The 6441-nt window shown below is 35.4% G+C and overlaps 1 long non-coding RNA gene across 1 annotated transcript; it reads right to left on the bottom strand.

Moving 5' to 3' along the window:
• Positions 1 to 2249: 2249 nt before the first annotated feature.
• On the bottom strand, positions 2250 to 4939 carry LOC113769977. The gene is made up of 2 exons (XR_003468368.1): positions 4895 to 4939; positions 2250 to 2415 (listed from the first exon to the last, which is right to left on the bottom strand). It is a non-coding gene; the product is annotated as an uncharacterized LOC113769977 (long non-coding RNA).
• Positions 4940 to 6441: the final 1502 nt, after the last annotated feature.

Genomic DNA, 6441 nt, shown 5'->3' on the forward strand with positions numbered 1-6441 from the left:
GCTTATATGCAGAGACATTTGAGGTCTATGATCATACGGGAGAAGCTTGGAGTCTGCAAAAGTGTAGCTTTTCCATTCTCTTAGTGTTAGTTTAGCTTAGTATAGAGTAAGATAGTTCATCCATTCTTGTTATTAGCTAGATAAAGAAGAAGATGGAGGATGAAGAAGGCAAGGAAGAAAGCTCACGTGACAAGGGTTGTATTCCTTCCAACTCTTTATCTTTTGTACTTGATTCCAAGTTTAGTTAATATACAAGTTCTGGATTTTATGTTTAATATGTGTCTTTAAAGTTTATACTTTGGGTTTGGTTGAACTTTCTATGATTGTTAGTGCTTATTATTTGGCTATTTGACTGCTATGATTTGAGCAAATTATTTAGTACTTTAGCTCTTTAAATCATGATTAATATGGTACCATTAATTGTGATTATCTAAGGTGTTATTTCTGCAATGAAAATTGAGATCTAACATTAGTTCAAGAAGTGCTAAACATAGGGAGTACACTCACGAAAGTAGAGGTGCACCTATGTGGTTTTTAGTGATTCATTTCATGTAATTTCACTAAAGAAATGAACTTGTAGCTAATTTCATAACCATGAGAATAGGTATGGATTAGTTATAAGTATAATTGATTCACTACGAAAGTAGGATTCAAATGCATAAGGAAATTACACCATAATTAGCCTAGATGTAGTACTCAATGATCCAAATATAGCACTTGCATGATTAGTTAGGGACACCACAACCTAAGGAGCTTTTATTTGTTATTTTGTACAATTTCAGTAGGTTAAATTTGTTATAATTCATTGATAGTCTAAATAATAGAGAAGCTTTAGTAATACCGGTAATTGTTCACTCTTCCCTGTGGGATCGACCCGATATATACCCTAAACTACTAGTTGACCTGTATACTTGCAGTGAACGGGTGTAATTCGATTTTTTTTAAACTTGCACGTATGTAAAAATACCCGCCACGTTTTTGGCGCCGTTGCCGGGGAAGATTTGGCAATATCGGTGTGAAGACCAACTTTATTAGTTTAGACATTTTATTAGTTATAGTGTGAATTTTATTTTCTGTTATTTTAGTGTTTATTGTGTGTATGTGTTTTATCACCTATTCTTCTTATTAATTTTGCTCTTAAGTTGTTTAAAAGTAAATTTAGGTAATGAGGAGGGTAGGTCAATTTGGAGGACAATGCTTGAGAAATGGAAGTTTGGCAATGGATGGTTACCAAGTGCAAAGCTCCTTCAATAGAAGTAATCAAGAATTTACTAAATGTATGTCTTTTGAAGATGGTTTAAGGTGCTTAAAGGCTAAATTTGATGTTATGATGTTACAAGTTCAAATTGACACAATTATGCATGAAATTGAGCAAGGGAGGAATGTTAATACTTTTAATTCTTATCGTATGATTTGTGACTTGTGTGGAAGTTATCATGCTACTAATACATGTAGACAAGCACAAAATGTGGATTATTTTGATGAATTAGAACATTACAATCCTTGTTTTGATCAATATAGTGCTAATTGGAGCAATTCTCCTGCTTATGGTTGGGATAATCAATGCATTTATAGTGATAATTCATATTTTTATGATTGCCAACATGAAAGTGTCCAATATGAATCAAAACCATCTTGGGAGTTGGCAATAGAAAAGTTAGCTAATGCACCTCTGCCTTGGGAGTTAGAAAGTGAACCATTAGCTGATGATTCTAATGCATCTTGGGAGCTAGCTGTAGAAAATTTTTCTAATCAATTTGATTTAGCAATAGAAAAACTAGCAAATGCAACATCCGACCGTTTTGATAGGATTGAGGAAAGAATAGAAGAATTAGCTTCTCACTTTGGTAGAATACATGAGCAATTGAATGCATTGTGTGAAGTTATTTCCTCTAATAATTTGCAAAATGATCCTAGCATGAATGGTGGGAATGTTGTATGTGAAAATGGGTTGCATTTTGATGAAAATGATGAATCTCAATTGTGTTTCAATGAGCAAATGTCCATTTCACATGATAATATCTTTGGAACTAACTTTGAGCCTCAAGAGGTGAGTTTTAATGATTCATTTTTCACCCCTCTTGAGGAGTGCATTGAAAGTATAGGTTCTAAAGGTATTCCTGTGACGCCCTCCACTTCTCCCAAGGGCGAACCCAAGGGTATCCGCGGGACGCCTGCCCAACTCTCGCCAGGACTCAAGACAAATCAAATCGAACTTAACGATACATACCAAATACTACGAGTCAAAATAAAGAAAAGTCGCTTCCTTAACTAAATATTTAAATCTTACATCATGTTCACAAAAGATACATCAAGTTCCAAAATGCAACCATTAAAAGTCGACTACACATTTACAGCCCCGATTCCAATCAAAAGTATAATCTAGTCGGCTTTACCAAAATCTTCCAATCCAACCTGTTAAGGAAAACAAACTAATAGGATGAGCCAATACTCAGTGAGGCCAAGAAAACACACATGCAAACACATAATCCAAGTAGCAACAACAATTACACTGTAGGTAAGGCTATCAAATTCGAATAATTCACATTTCGAATAGGAAAAATAAACAGAAACAATTCAAGGATACTGTAGCTCTCAGGAGCTAAATTCCACGTAGTCGAGTCGAAGTCTAGATCACATCTCACGTTGACACTCCGTCAACCACATAAGTATCAAATCCGTAGATACACCACTTTTCTTCGAATCCCGTCACCGTTACACCCCCTTACCGGGCCCGCTCATCAAAATTTTTGATAATACTCGAGTATATCATGGCAATACTGCACGAGTAATGCCGAGCAAGATCTCTCCAATAGATCATGCTCTACGAATATCTCATGGTTTGCTAAGCTTATCGACCAAGCCCATGCTGGCTCGATTCGCAAAGTTAGCCAACGAGTTTTGGGCGTCCCTCGAATATGAATACGAATACGAATATAAGTCGATGAGCAACGCTCAAATCGACGATTCCAAATAGGAATCACAACTACGGATCACATATACGAATCACAAGTACAAATCACATCCACATTACCATGTACAAGTTGGATACGAATTCACATAGCAAAATTCGAATATAATTTCATTTGAAAGAGAACGAGTGCGATAAAGTACACCCTCGTCTCAAAATTTCAAATTTACATAACGGATAAGAAACAGATAACCACTTAACAACAAGTTCATGCACTTGACACTCACAGTGATTCAAGTAGTGAGTTCAAATGATGGTTTAGGCGTCTCCCGTGAGATCCTCTGGAAGGTCCTCTTGAGCGCCTGAGCATTTAATAGTGAATTATCATTCACACATCCCAATTATCAAGGAAGATTGTGCACTAGTACAATCTGGGGAAATTTCATGAAAATGAACCTCAATTACTAGTAAATCGAGGTTCAAGTGGAGTTTCTTAATGTACAAGAGCAATCGAGTTTTGTTATCTTGGAAATCAAGCATAAAAGTTCAAGTATTATCGAAGGAATAAGGAATACTTGAAAAACTCCATTTCCTTGAAATTCAGAAAATTTCAGTTTTGATACGATATTTTGAAAAAATCGTATCTCAGATTCCACATGTCGAAAATTGGAAAACTTGGTACCGTTGGAAACCTCTTCCAAAGTACTAAAAGTTCTTAGAAGACACTTTTCCATGAATCTAAGTGGAAGGTGTTCAAAAATGAGCTTAAAGTTGCTGTTCCAAATCACCCAGGATTGAGCCGGGGTTGGTTTTTTGCTAACTTTGAAAATTCAGCAGAATTCACTCGTTACAAACAAGCCCTTGAAATTTGTAGCTCAATTAGAGGTGCAAGTAAGGTTTAGGGCAGAACAAGTGGATCGAGAATCGGAGTTGCGAGGCCCAAGATATGGTAGCTCAAAGTTGGATAAATTTCAAGACTGTTAACAAATTTCCAGATTTGGTTCCGACTTTGGACCTTTAGTTAAGTGTCGAAACGGACTTGGATTGATACCAAATTTTGTAGTATAATACTCCTATATGAAGGGTATCTCTCTATCAAATTTCGTGGAAAAATACCTTCGGAAAGGTGGTTAATCAATCAACCAAAGTTTGGAAAAATCCTTAAGGCAATCTGTCCAAATCTAAGGTTTCAAAAACGAGGCAGTCGCCGTATTTTGATCATAACTCCCTCAATTTAATTCAGAATTGGGAATGGTTGATAGTGTTAGAAAATAAATTCACAGGGCTAAAATTTCACAGAAGAAATCGTTTCAATTTTCAGCATGCAACTAGCTCGAAATTAAGCCTAAAGTTGCAGCATCATCAAATCATTTCGGCAGAACGGAGAAACAGGACAGCCGACTTCAGATGAATGGTGTGGCTGACACACATGAAACCAGAATGTACATTATACACCGTTGGAAACATGGGAACGTCTAGTTTTAAATGCCGCTAACGGCACTTGATTTCGACATCGGAGTACGGAGTTATGGACGAAATACAAACACTGGTCTGGGTTACGACGAAACCGTTTTCCAGATTACTAGTTTTTGAAATAAATTCGTTTGACCCACCAAAACTCAGTATTTTTCAATGAAAATTTTTACACAACTACTACAACATTTAAACAACACAATCAAGCCATTAAATCCTCAAATTTCTGCATTAAAGTGACCGAACAGAGCAGGGGTAAAATGGGAACTTTTTGCTTCAAGAGTTCAATAACGTTTCTGGCAACAATGCACCTTTAATCTACTTCCTTAAGCTCTAATTCAGCAATAAAACCATCATCAAACATCATCACAGCCATCAACCCAAAGTGGGAGTTCATAGAGCCCACATTTAACAATTTTCCAACATCCACAACAATCCATAAGAGATCAAGAGCTAAAAGATATACTAGACTTCCAAAAATCAAAGTTAGAAGGCTAGATTAAGACTTACTCTTAGTTGATGTTTAAGACAGAGATTCGGTCCTTTTGAAGCCTGAAGAAACCGTGAAAGGTCCTCCCCTTTTCAGCTTAATGTGTTGTCCAAGTGTAGAGCTAAGTGTATGTGAAGTTTTGGTTGAATCTATGGAGGTTTGGTTGTGATTTTTGTGAGATTTGTAGAAGGAAATGGTGAAGAGCTGCGGCTGTGCTATCCGTCCATTGCAGTAGCAGAAATGAAATGTGATTCGGATGCCTTTGCGTACAAAAGACGCTTGACGTCTAATATTTTAAGTACGTAAAATTTTAATTGCAACTAGTGCCCTACGCGCGCGTTTTGTGTTCGATTTCTCTCACGTTTGTTGCACTAGTGCACTAAACCTCTAGGACACTTACATTTATATAAATATTATTCATTCTTAATTGTTCCAAAATAATTGTCCAAAGTCCCTCAATTAAGCGCGCACGTGAAACACGTATTTCTAATTTAGGCGCAATAAAAATTGAAACCTTTGAGAAATTCTTATAACGATCTTACCACTAACTATCACTTCAATATTTAAACCTAAAATTGCCTATTTTAGGACCATTGTATATGTCTTAAATTTTTGAGCTTATTGTACTCCTAATTGGCTAAAGTTTTCAGACACGTTTTCACTTTTTCACTAAACAAGCTTCTAAGAAAATAATTTTTGAAACGAGACACTTTAAAAATATAACGAAGCTATAAAACCATATATTTAGGTCTAATAAGGATAGAAAATAATATTCGGGCAAAAATCCAAATAGATAATTAATTGAGCCAAAATTAGGGGTTTAAAAATAATAATTTTACGAGTCCTCACGTGAATTGAGTATTAATTCCTCAATTATCCTTTCTTAATCTATTATTGATCGTTCTTAATTCTCCAATATTAATACACTCTCGATTCAAATATAGTCTCGAAAAACGTGCACTCGTTGTTCCGAACTAAACGAGTTTTCGAAGAGTGAATTTTTCCAACAAAACGCTTTTAAAAATATAAAAGAGGCGTCGTTCCATATAAATGGATTTTAAATGATCGAAATAAATAATTTGGAGAAAAATGAGTAAATAAATATTTAAACAAACTACTAATACTCGATAAAATAAAATAATAAAAAAAATTTCGGGTCCTCACAATTCCTGCCCAAGATACTCTCATGACATTTCCTTTGGTAAGTTCTCAAGTGGTGCATATTCAAGGTAATATCTATGAAACACTTGGAATATGTAAGTCACTTCCATCTCTCACATCATTAGATCATGTGGCTTTTTCTATTAAGTCACCTTACAATGATCCACCAAGGCCTAAAATGGTGGATTATTCGTTAATTAAATCTCCTTGAAAAATGAGGAGAAATAGTCAAGCTATTGACTTTAAAGAAGCGTTTATTGGGAGGCAACCCAATGCTTGTTTAAGTTGGTGTTACTTTGGAGTGATTTATGTTTAAAGTATAAGTTTGAGTAATTTTGTTGTTTTTCATTTGTAGGTTTTGGAAAAGTGACCAAATGAGGTAAAAAAGGCGAAGTTTGATCAAAGA

This window comes from Coffea eugenioides, chromosome 5 (assembly GCF_003713205.1).
Source record: "Coffea eugenioides isolate CCC68of chromosome 5, Ceug_1.0, whole genome shotgun sequence".
Lineage (NCBI taxonomy): Eukaryota > Viridiplantae > Streptophyta > Magnoliopsida > Gentianales > Rubiaceae > Coffea > Coffea eugenioides.